Source organism: Schistocerca gregaria, chromosome 1 (assembly GCF_023897955.1).
Source record: "Schistocerca gregaria isolate iqSchGreg1 chromosome 1, iqSchGreg1.2, whole genome shotgun sequence".
Lineage (NCBI taxonomy): Eukaryota > Metazoa > Arthropoda > Insecta > Orthoptera > Acrididae > Schistocerca > Schistocerca gregaria.
The window spans coordinates 266498801-266513045 of record NC_064920.1 but is presented as its reverse complement, the minus strand read 5'-3'; the positions used below and the strand labels follow the sequence as shown (position 1 = coordinate 266513045).

The following is a 14245-nucleotide window of genomic DNA, read 5'->3' as shown; positions in this document are numbered from 1 at the left end:
GTTTTCACAAACACACACCTCGATCCTACATTTCACCTCATATCAGGTATCTCCATCATTTCGACACACATCGTAAATTAACATAATTCCTATAATGTTGGATTTACGTGGGAGCTTCTCGTTCCAAACAACAATCAGCATCTGTACCTCAATGGGAAGGACCAACAATTATACTTTCTGTACACCTTAAATGTACTCCAACTTTCAATACACCAACTGACTTCCCTTTTCTCTCTGCATCTGCAATAGGGTCTTCCAGCACCTTCTACTCTCTTCCTAATTTAAACAGTCACGGGTCTTACACTCATCACCTGGCTTATACAAAACTCCAAAAACTCAATAATGCAACTCTCACGATCAAATTCCATAACAGCTCTCAAACAATACTAACTTGCTAGTCATTGTTTCTTACGTCTATACACTCCAACTAGATCAATGTTCATTCACCTCTAAGAATCTTGGGACTTATTCTCACTTTACTTAAACCTATGCCTTCATCCAATCTCTCTTTTAAACATTTTACACACATTGTCTTTATCAACACAGCATCACTCACTCTACTCTTGGATATACTACCTTCAGTCGGACTTCCCTCTTTTCACAGGGCACCTACGATTAACTCGCAAAAAATTATTATAAATCATCCACATTTGTGCTCAACTCAGGTCTCCTCCTACTCTGACATACATAGCGTGTCAACTGCACCAATACCTACTCCTTCATTTACATTCTTATCTCCAACATGCTACCAGCTCACACGATGGACATCCAAGGATTAAGAATTGCCTGGGCAATGGGAATCTCTACCTCATACACTTTACACTCCTTCTCACAGAATACTTTCTTTTCAGTGTTTTCAGCTCATACACATCACCTATATTCCAAATATTTTGAGAATAAACCTATAAACCCTTATCAACTATCCTAAATTTTAGGGGATCAATCTACAGGGGGAACAAAATTTCTTTCATAACAATCAAACCAACATCCATTTTTTCTCTTTTTTACTTTCTATACTCGCTCCAAATTCGCTAATCCTCGCTACCTCAAAGTGAATTATTATTTGATTGGTCTTCTATTCGTACATCTCTCTACCAATTTCAAACGATATTTTACTCTCTGGGACAATACATATTCACCTCTATGGATTATCATTTCATCAAGTCACACACACTACTAAATCACCATATCACTAACTGTCCAAACTCAAAACTCGTAGGCAGGACATACAGGGGCAACATTAGTTCACAAACCATTCACCATCAAACTCTATTTTTCAGCAATTCCCCTTCACTTCATCACACCTCTTCACTATCACACCTCCTTCCTAACTTTTTTACATTTCCTCTGGGTTACTCTTTTGTTTGCTCATTTAAACATTAACCTCCACACTGACACAACCTTATTTTATCTTCTCTGCACCATTCTTCAACCTCGTATTACACCACCTTTACAAAATTTAACCTCAACTTCACCTCACTCAGGTTTTTAACTCTACTTCAAACCATTCTCCATCCCTTACTCCATTCTTTCGAAAACCAGAACATCACTACTTCATTACCTTCATCATTACTAATTACCACAATACTCCAATTTCATAAACCTACACATCACGCACATACCAGCTACTTCGTACACACTCTCTCACACGTTACATGTCTCCACTATATCATTTCCTCTCGTATTCTAAATATTAAGGGACTGTATTTCCTACACTTTTCCACCTCCATAACACATCTCAAAGGACAAATTCTTTTACGCTAACCCACAACAAACAAAACTACCACACACAATACAATATAAAGCTTCTTTACAATCTTATCAATAACCAAAGGTCGTTCAAGTGTCTCTTAACTTACTACACTTCACTGTATTTCACTTCACATTAGCTAACAACCTCTCCACAATTGGACTCTTTATAACTTCCACAAATTTTAATACTAACACATCACACCAGAAAGCCACTCACCATTACCAACATCAAGTTTCACCTTCATCATCTACATTTTCAATATTCCTGTTCTCAACATCAGCACAACTCATTTGCCAAATACGGGTACCAATAAAACTTCTGATCCTGTCACACATAAATACTTCCTAACTATCATTACTCTCCACCACACATAACTGAAATAATTAATTCTATGATTAGAGAAAGGGCCACGTTTTCACACACACACACCTCCATCCTACATTTCACCTCATATCAGGTATCTCCATCATTTCGACACACATCGTAAATTAACATAATTCCTATAATGTTGGATTAACGTGGGAGCTTCTCGTTCCAAACAACAATCAGCATCTGTACCTCAATGGGAAGGGCCATCAATTACACTTTCTGTACACCTTACATGTACTCCAACTATCAATACACCAACAGACTTTCCTTTTCTCTCTGCATCTGCAATAGGGTCTTCGAATACCTTCTACTCTCTTCCTAATTTAAACAGTCACGGGTCTTACACTCATCACCTGGCTTATACAAAACTCCAAAAACTCAATAATGCAACTCTCACGATCAAATTCCATAACAGCTCTCAAACATTACTAACTTGCTAGTCATTGTTTCTTACATCTATACACTCCAACCACACCTATGTTCATTCACCTCTAAGAACTCTTGGGACACATTCTCACTTTACTTAAACCTATGGCTTCTTCAAATCCTTCTTTTAAACATTTTACACACATTGCCTTTATCAACACAGCATCACTCACTCTACTCTTCGATATACTACCTTCAGTCAGACTTCCCTCTTTTCACAGGGCACCTACGATTAAGTCGCAAACAATTATTATAAATCATCCACATTTCTGCTCAACTCAGGTCTCCCCCTACTCTGCCATACATAGCGTGTCAACTGCACCAATACCTACTCCTTCATTTACATTCTTATCTCCAACATGTTACCAGCTCACACAAGGGACATCCAAGGATTAAGAATTGCCTGGGCAATGGGAATCTCCACCTCATACACTTTACACTCCTTCTCACAGAATACTTTCTTTTCAGTGTTTTCAGCTCATACACATCACCTATATTCCAAATATTTTGAGAATAAACCTATAAACCCTTATCAACTATTCTAAATTTTAGGGGATCAATCTACAGGGGGAACAAAATTTCTTTCATAACAATCAAACCAACATCCATTTTTTCTCTTTTTTACTTTCTATACTCGCTCTAAATTCTCTCATCCTCGCTACCTCATCAAAGTGAAATATTATTTGATTGGTCTTCTATTCGTACATCTCTCTACCAATTTCAAATGATATTTTACTCTCTGGGACAATACATATTCACCTCTATGGATTATCATTTCATCAAGTCACACACACTACTAAATCACCATATCACTAACTGTCCAAACTCAAATCTCGTAGGCAGGACATACAGGGGCAACATTAGCTAACAAACCATTCACCATCAAACTCTATTTTGCAGCAATTCCCCTTCACTTCATCACACCTCTTCACTATCACACCTCCTTCCTAACTTTTTTACATTTTCTCTGGGTTACTCTTTTATTTCCTCATTTAAACATTAACCTCCACACTCACACAACCTTATTTTATCTTTCTGCACCAATCTTCAACCTCGTATTACACCACCTTTACAAAATTTAACCTCAACTTCACCTCACTCAGGGTTTTAACTCTACTTCAAACCATACACCATCCCTTACTCCATTCTTTCGAAAACCAGAACATCACTACTTCATTACCTTCATCATTACTAATTACCACAATACTCCAATTTCATAAACCTACACATCACGCACATACCAGCTACTTCGTACACACTCTCTCACACGTTACATGTCTCCACTATATCATTTACTCTCGTATTCTTAATGTTAAGGGACTGTACTTCCTACACTTTTCTACCTCCATAACACATCTCAAAGGATAAATTCTTTTACTCTAACCCACAACAAACAAAACTACCACACACAATATAAAGCTTCTTTACAATCTTATCAATAACCAACGGTCATTCAAGTGTCTCTTTAATTACTACACTTCACTGTATTTCACTTCACAATAGCTAATTACCTCTCCACAATTGGACTCTTTATAACTTCCACAAATTTTAATACTAACACATCACACCAGAAAGCAACTCACCATTACCAACATCAAGTTTCACCTTCATCATCTACATTTTTAATATTTCCTGTTCTCAACATCAGCACAACTCATTAGCCAAATACGGGTACCAATAAAACTTCTGATCCTGTCACACATAAATACTTCCTCACTATCATTATTCTCCACCACAAATAACTGAAATAATTAATTCTATGACTTGGGAAAGGTCCACGTTTTCACACACACACACCTCCATCCGACATTTCACCTCATATCAGGTATCTCCATCATTTCGACACACATCGTAAATTAACATAATACCTATGATGTTGGATTTACGTGGGAGCTTCTCGTTCCAAACAACAATCAGCATCTGTACCTCAATGGGAAGGGCCATCAATTACACTTTCTGTACACCTTACATGTACTCCAACTTTCAATACACCAACAGACTTTCCTTTTGTCTCTGCATCTGCAATAGGGTCTTCGAACACCTTCTACTCTCTTCCTAATTTAAACAGTCACGGGTCTTACACTCATCACCTGGCTTATACAAAACTCCAAAAACTCAATAATGCAACTCTCACGATCAAATTCCATAACAGCTCTCAAACATTACTAACTTGCTAGACATGGTTTCTTACGTCTATACACTCCAGCCACACCTATGTTCATTCACCTCTAAGTACTCCTGGGACTCATTCTCACTTTACTTAAACCTATGCCTTCATCCAATCTCTCTTTTAAACATTTTACCCACATTGCCTTTATCAACACAGCATCACTCACTCTACTCTTGGATATACTACCTTCAGTCGGACTTCCCTCTTTTCACAGGGTACCTACGATTAACTCGCAAAAAATTATTATAAATCATCCACATTTCTGCTCAACTCAGGTCTCCTCCTACTCTGCCATCCATAGCGTGTCAACTGCACCAATAACTACTCCTTCATTTACATTCTTATCTCCAACATGCTACCAGCTCACACCATGGACATCCAAGGATTAAGAATTGCCTGGGCAATGGGAATCTCCACCTCATACACTTTACACTCCTTCTCACAGAATACTTTCTTTTCAGTGTTTTCAGCTCATACACATCACCTATATTCCAAATATTTTGAGAATAAACCTATAAACCCTTATCAACTATCCTAAATTTTAGGGGATCAATCTACAGGGGGAACAAAATTTCTTTCATAACAATCAAACCAACATCCATTTTTTCTCTTTTTTACTTTCTATACTCGCTCCAAATTCGCTAATCCTCGCTACCTCAAAGTGAATTATTATTTGATTGGTCTTCTATTCGTACATCTCTCTACCAATTTCAAACGATATTTTACTCTCTGGGACAATACATATTCACCTCTATGGATTATCATTTCATCAAGTCACACACACTACTAAATCACCATATCACTAACTGTCCAACCTCAAAACTCGTAGGCAGGACATACAGGGGCAACATTAGTTCACAAACCATTCACCATCAAACTCTATTTTTCAGCAATTCCCCTTCACTTCATCACACCTCTTCACTATCACACCTCCTTCCTAACTTTTTTACATTTCCTCTGGGTTACTCTTTTGTTTGCTCATTTAAACATTAACCTCCACACTGACACAACCTTATTTTATCTTCTCTGCACCATTCTTCAACCTCGTAATACACCACCTTTACAAAATTTAACCTCAACTTCACCTCACTCAGGTTTTTAACTCTACTTCAAACCATTCTCCATCCCTTACTCCATTCTTTCGAAAACCAGAACATCACTACTTCATTACCTTCATCATTACTAATTACCACAATACTCCAATTTCATAAACCTACACATCACGCACATACCAGCTACTTCGTACACACTCTCTCACACGTTACATGTCTCCACTATATCATTTCCTCTCGTATTCTAAATATTAAGGGACTGTATTTCCTACACTTTTCCACCTCCATAACACATCTCAAAGGACAAATTCTTTTACGCTAACCCACAACAAACAAAACTACCACACACAATACAATATAAAGCTTCTTTACAATCTTATCAATAACCAAAGGTCGTTCAAGTGTCTCTTAACTTACTACACTTCACTGTATTTCACTTCACATTAGCTAACAACCTCTCCACAATTGGACTCTTTATAACTTCCACAAATTTTAATACTAACACATCACACCAGAAAGCCACTCACCATTACCAACATCAAGTTTCACCTTCATCATCTACATTTTCAATATTCCTGTTCTCAACATCAGCACAACTCATTTGCCAAATACGGGTACCAATAAAACTTCTGATCCTGTCACACATAAATACTTCCTAACTATCATTACTCTCCACCACACATAACTGAAATAATTAATTCTATGATTAGAGAAAGGGCCACGTTTTCACACACACACACCTCCATCCTACATTTCACCTCATATCAGGTATCTCCATCATTTCGACACACATCGTAAATTAACATAATTCCTATAATGTTGGATTAACGTGGGAGCTTCTCGTTCCAAACAACAATCAGCATCTGTACCTCAATGGGAAGGGCCATCAATTACACTTTCTGTACACCTTACATGTACTCCAACTATCAATACACCAACAGACTTTCCTTTTCTCTCTGCATCTGCAATAGGGTCTTCGAATACCTTCTACTCTCTTCCTAATTTAAACAGTCACGGGTCTTACACTCATCACCTGGCTTATACAAAACTCCAAAAACTCAATAATGCAACTCTCACGATCAAATTCCATAACAGCTCTCAAACATTACTAACTTGCTAGTCATTGTTTCTTACATCTATACACTCCAACCACACCTATGTTCATTCACCTCTAAGAACTCTTGGGATACATTCTCACTTTACTTAAACCTATGGCTTCTTCAAATCCTTCTTTTAAACATTTTACACACATTGCCTTTATCAACACAGCATCACTCACTCTACTCTTCGATATACTACCTTCAGTCAGACTTCCCTCTTTTCACAGGGCACCTACGATTAAGTCGCAAACAATTATTATAAATCATCCACATTTCTGCTCAACTCAGGTCTCCCCCTACTCTGCCATACATAGCGTGTCAACTGCACCAATACCTACTCCTTCATTTTCATTCTTATCTCCAACATGTTACCAGCTCACACAAGGGACATCCAAGGATTAAGAATTGCCTGGGCAATGGGAATCTCCACCTCATACACTTTACACTCCTTCTCACAGAATACTTTCTTTTCAGTGTTTTCAGCTCATACACATCACCTATATTCCAAATATTTTGAGAATAAACCTATAAACCCTTATCAACTATTCTAAATTTTAGGGGATCAATCTACAGGGGGAACAAAATTTCTTTCATAACAATCAAACCAACATCCATTTTTTCTCTTTTTTACTTTCTATACTCGCTCTAAATTCTCTCATCCTCGCTACCTCATCAAAGTGAAATATTATTTGATTGGTCTTCTATTCGTACATCTCTCTACCAATTTCAAATGATATTTTACTCTCTGGGACAATACATATTCACCTCTATGGATTATCATTTCATCAAGTCACACACACTACTAAATCACCATATCACTAACTGTCCAAACTCAAATCTCGTAGGCAGGACATACAGGGGCAACATTAGCTAACAAACCATTCACCATCAAACTCTATTTTGCAGCAATTCCCCTTCACTTCATCACACCTCTTCACTATCACACCTCCTTCCTAACTTTTTTACATTTTCTCTGGGTTACTCTTTTATTTCCTCATTTAAACATTAACCTCCACACTCACACAACCTTATTTTATCTTTCTGCACCAATCTTCAACCTCGTATTACAACACCTTTACAAAATTTAACCTCAACTTCACCTCACTCAGGGTTTTAACTCTACTTCAAACCATACACCATCCCTTACTCCATTCTTTCGAAAACCAGAACATCACTACTTCATTACCTTCATCATTACTAATTACCACAATACTCCAATTTCATAAACCTACACATCACGCACATACCAGCTACTTCGTACACACTCTCTCACACGTTACATGTCTCCACTATATCATTTCCTCTCGTATTCTTAATGTTAAGGGACTGTACTTCCTACACTTTTCTACCTCCATAACACATCTCAAAGGATAAATTCTTTTACTCTAACCCACAACAAACAAAACTACCACACACAATATAAAGCTTCTTTACAATCTTATCAATAACCAAAGGTCGTTCAAGTGTCTCTTTACTTACTGCACTTCACTGTATTTCACTTCACAATAGCTAACAACCTCTCCACAATTGGACTCTTTATAACTTCCACAAATTTTAATACTAACACATCACACCAGAAAGCCACTCACCATTACCAACATCAAGTTTCACCTTCATCATCTACATTTTTAATATTTCCTGTTCTCAACATCAGCACAACTCATTAGCCAAATACGGGTACCAATAAAACTTCTGATCCTGTCACACATAAATACTTCCTCACTATCATTATTCTCCACCACAAATAACTGAAATAATTAATTCTATGACTTGGGAAAGGTCCACGTTTTCACACACACACACCTCCATCCGACATTTCACCTCATATCAGGTATCTCCATCATTTCGACACACATCGTAAATTAACATAATTCCTATGATGTTGGATTTATGTGGGAGCTTCTCGTTCCAAACAACAATCAGCATCTGTACCTCAATGGGAAGGGCCATCAATTACACTTTCTGTACACCTTAAATGTACTCAAACTTTCAATTCCTAATTTAAACAGTCACGGGTCTTACACTCATCACCTGACTTATACAAAACTCCAAAAACTCAATAATGCAACTCTCACGATCAAATTCCATAACAGCTCTCAAACATTACTAACTTGCTAGACATGGTTTCTTACGTCTATACACTCCAGCCACACCTATGTTCATTCACCTCTAAGTACTCCTGGGACTCATTCTCACTTTACTTAAACCTATGAATTCTTCCAATATCTCTTTTAAAACATTTTACCCGCATTGCCTTTATCAACACAGCATCACTCACTCTACTCTTGGATATACTACCTTCAGTCGGACTTCCCTCTTTTCACAGGGTACCTACGATTAACTCGCAAAAAATTATTATAAATCATCCACATTTATGCTCAATTCAGGTCTAATCCTACTCTGCCATACATAGCGTGTCAACTGCACCAATACCTACTCCTTCATTTACATTCTTATCTCCAACATGCTACCAGCTCACACCATGGACATCCAAGGATTAAGAATTGCCTGGGCAATGGGAATCTCCACCTCATACACTTTACACTCCTTCTCACAGAATACTTTCTTTTCAGTGTTTTCAGCTCATACACATCACCTATATTCCAAATATTTTGAGAATAAACCTATAAACCCTTATCAACTATCCTAAATTTTAGGGGATCAATCTACAGGGGGAACAAAATTTCTTTCATAACAATCAAACCAACATCCATTTTTTCTCTTTTTTACTTTCTATACTCGCTCCAAATTCGCTAATCCTCGCTACCTCAAAGTGAATTATTATTTGATTGGTCTTCTATTCGTACATCTCTCTACCAATTTCAAACGATATTTTACTCTCTGGGACAATACATATTCACCTCTATGGATTATCATTACATCACGTCACACACACTACTAAATCACCATATCACTAACTGTCCAAACTCAAATCTCGTAGGCAGGACATACCGGGGCAACATTAGTTCACAAACCATTCATCATCAAACTCTATTTGTCAGCAATTCCCCTTCACTTCATCACACCTCTTCACTATCACACTTCCTTCCTAACTTTTTTACATTTTCTCTGGGTTACTCTTTTATTTCCTCATTTAAACATTAACCTCCACACTGACACAACCTTATTTTATCTTTCTGCACCATTCTTCAACCTCGTATTACACCACCTTTACATAATTTAACCTCAACTTCACCTCACTCAGTTTTTTAACTTTACTTCAAACCATTCTCCATCCCTTACTCCATTCTTTCGAAAACCAGAACATCACTACTTCATTACCTTCATCATTACTAATTACCACAATACTCCAATTTCATAAACCTACACATCACGCACATACCAGCTACTTCGTACACACTCTCTCACACGTTACATGTCTCCACTATATCATTTCCTCTCTTATTCTAAATATTAAGGGACTGTATTTCCTACACTTTTCTACGTCCATAACACATCTCAAAGGACAAATTCTTTTACGCTAACCCACAACAAACATAACTACCACACACCTTCTTTACAATCTTATCAATAACCAAAGGTCGTTCAAGTGTCTCTTAACTTACTACACTTCACTGTATTTCACTTCACATTAGCTAACAACCTCTCCACAATTGGACTCTTTATAACTTCCACAAATTTTAATACTAACACATCACACCAGAAAGCCACTCACCATTACCAACATCAAGTTTCATATTCATCATCTACATTTTCAATATTCCTGTTCTCAACATCAGCACAACTCATTTGCCAAATACGGGTACCAATAAAACTTCTGATCCTGTCACACATAAATACTTCCTAACTATCATTACTCTCCACCACACATAACTGAAATAATTAATTCTATGATTAGAGAAAGGGCCACGTTTTCACACACACACACCTCCATCCTACATTTCACCTCATATCAGGTATCTCCATCATTTCGACACACATCGTAAATTAACATAATTCCTATAATGTTGGATTAACGTGGGAGCTTCTCGTTCCAAACAACAATCAGCATCTGTACCTCAATGGGAAGGGCCATCAATTACACTTTCTGTACACCTTACATGTACTCCAACTATCAATACACCAACAGACTTTCCTTTTCTCTCTGCATCTGCAATAGGGTCTTCGAATACCTTCTACTCTCTTCCTAATTTAAACAGTCACGGGTCTTACACTCATCACCTGGCTTATACAAAACTCCAAAAACTCAATAATGCAACTCTCACGATCAAATTCCATAACAGCTCTCAAACATTACTAACTTGCTAGTCATTGTTTCTTACATCTATACACTCCAACCACACCTATGTTCATTCACCTCTAAGAACTCTTGGGACACATTCTCACTTTACTTAAACCTATGGCTTCTTCAAATCCTTCTTTTAAACATTTTACACACATTGCCTTTATCAACACAGCATCACTCACTCTACTCTTCGATATACTACCTTCAGTCAGACTTCCCTCTTTTCACAGGGCACCTACGATTAAGTCGCAAACAATTATTATAAATCATCCACATTTCTGCTCAACTCAGGTCTCCCCCTACTCTGCCATACATAGCGTGTCAACTGCACCAATACCTACTCCTTCATTTACATTCTTATCTCCAACATGTTACCAGCTCACACAAGGGAGATCCAAGGATTAAGAATTGCCTGGGCAATGGGAATCTCCACCTCATACACTTTACACTCCTTCTCACAGAATACTTTCTTTTCAGTGTTTTCAGCTCATACACATCACCTATATTCCAAATATTTTGAGAATAAACCTATAAACCCTTATCAACTATTCTAAATTTTAGGGGATCAATCTACAGGGGGAACAAAATTTCTTTCATAACAATCAAACCAACATCCATTTTTTCTCTTTTTTACTTTCTATACTCGCTCTAAATTCTCTCATCCTCGCTACCTCATCAAAGTGAAATATTATTTGATTGGTCTTCTATTCGTACATCTCTCTACCAATTTCAAATGATATTTTACTCTCTGGGACAATACATATTCACCTCTATGGATTATCATTTCATCAAGTCACACACACTACTAAATCACCATATCACTAACTGTCCAAACTCAAATCTCGTAGGCAGGACATACAGGGGCAACATTAGCTAACAAACCATTCACCATCAAACTCTATTTTGCAGCAATTCCCCTTCACTTCATCACACCTCTTCACTATCACACCTCCTTCCTAACTTTTTTACATTTTCTCTGGGTTACTCTTTTATTTCCTCATTTAAACATTAACCTCCACACTCACACAACCTTATTTTATCTTTCTGCACCAATCTTCAACCTCGTATTACAACACCTTTACAAAATTTAACCTCAACTTCACCTCACTCAGGGTTTTAACTCTACTTCAAACCATACACCATCCCTTACTCCATTCTTTCGAAAACCAGAACATCACTACTTCATTACCTTCATCATTACTAATTACCACAATACTCCAATTTCATAAACCTACACATCACGCACATACCAGCTACTTCGTACACACTCTCTCACACGTTACATGTCTCCACTATATCATTTCCTCTCGTATTCTTAATGTTAAGGGACTGTACTTCCTACACTTTTCTACCTCCATAACACATCTCAAAGGATAAATTCTTTTACTCTAACCCACAACAAACAAAACTACCACACACAATATAAAGCTTCTTTACAATCTTATCAATAACCAACGGTCATTCAAGTGTCTCTTTAATTACTACACTTCACTGTATTTCACTTCACAATAGCTAATTACCTCTCCACAATTGGACTCTTTATAACTTCCACAAATTTTAATACTAACACATCACACCAGAAAGCCACTCACCATTACCAACATCAAGTTTCACCTTCATCATCTACATTTTTAATATTTCCTGTTCTCAACATCAGCACAACTCATTAGCCAAATACGGGTACCAATAAAACTTCTGATCCTGTCACACATAAATACTTCCTCACTATCATTATTCTCCACCACAAATAACTGAAATAATTAATTCTATGACTTGGGAAAGGTCCACGTTTTCACACACACACACCTCCATCCGACATTTCACCTCATATCAGGTATCTCCATCATTTCGACACACATCGTAAATTAACATAATTCCTATGATGTTGGATTTATGTGGGAGCTTCTCGTTCCAAACAACAATCAGCATCTGTACCTCAATGGGAAGGGCCATCAATTACACTTTCTGTACACCTTAAATGTACTCCAACTTTCAATTCCTAATTTAAACAGTCACGGGTCTTACACTCATCACCTGACTTATACAAAACTCCAAAAACTCAATAATGCAACTCTCACGATCAAATTCCATAACAGCTCTCAAACATTACTAACTTGCTAGTCATTGTTTCTTACGTCTATACACTCCAGCCACACCTATGTTCATTCACCTCTAAGTACTCCTGGGACTCATTCTCACTTTACTTAAACCTATGAATTCTTCCAATATCTCTTTTAAAACATTTTACCCGCATTGCCTTTATCAACACAGCATCACTCACTCTACTCTTGGATATACTACCTTCAGTCGGACTTCCCTCTTTTCACAGGGTACCTACGATTAACTCGCAAAAAATTATTATAAATCATCCACATTTATGCTCAATTCAGGTCTCCTCCTACTCTGCCATACATAGCGTGTCAACTGCACCAATACCTACTCCTTCATTTACATTCTTATCTCCAACATGCTACCAGCTCACACAAGGGACATCCAAGGATTAAGAATTACCTGGGCAATGGGAATCTCCACCTCATACACTTTACACTCCTTCTCACAGAATACTTTCTATTCAGTGTTTTCAGCTCATACACATCACCTATATTCCAAATATTTTGAGAATAAACCTATAGACCCTTATCAACTATTTTAGGAGATCAATCTACAGGGGGAACAAAATTTCTTTCATAACAATCAAACCAACATCCATTTTTTCTCTTTTTTACTTTCTGTACTCGCTCTACATTCTCTCATCCTCGCTACCTCATCAAAGTGAATTATTATTTGATTAGTCTTCTATTTGTACATCTATCTACCAATTTCAAACGATATTTTACTCTCTGGGACAATACATATTCACCTCTATGGATTATCATTACATCACGTCACACACACTACTAAATCACCTTATCACTAAATGTCCAAACTCAAATCTCGTAGGCAGGACGTACAGGGGCAACATTAGTTCACAAACCATTCACCATCAAACTCTATTTTTCAGCAATTCCTCTTCACTTCATCACACCTCTTCACTATCACACTTCCTTCCTAACTTTTTTACATTTTCTCTGGGTTACTCTTTTATTTCCTCATTTAAACATTAACCTCCACACTGACACAACCTTATTT

The 14245-nt window shown here is 37.2% G+C and overlaps 1 long non-coding RNA gene across 28 annotated transcripts in view; it reads right to left on the bottom strand.

Moving 5' to 3' along the window:
* Positions 1-14245, bottom strand: part of LOC126340122 (uncharacterized) — a 138492-nt gene that overhangs the window by 26957 nt on the left and 97290 nt on the right. For 4 of the 28 annotated variants that reach the window (XR_007565132.1, XR_007565131.1, XR_007565136.1 and 1 more), the window contains one exon: positions 6755-6939. The exons of 9 other annotated variants lie outside the window; for them this stretch is intronic. This is a non-coding gene — a long non-coding RNA (uncharacterized LOC126340122). Of the gene's footprint in view, positions 1-262; positions 441-2426; positions 3374-5533; positions 5762-6754; positions 6940-8901; positions 9076-10024; positions 10254-11003; positions 12154-13150; positions 13326-14245 lie in introns of those variants that run through there. 15 more of the 28 variants (XR_007565134.1, XR_007565121.1, XR_007565135.1 and 12 more) reach the window with 11 other exon arrangements.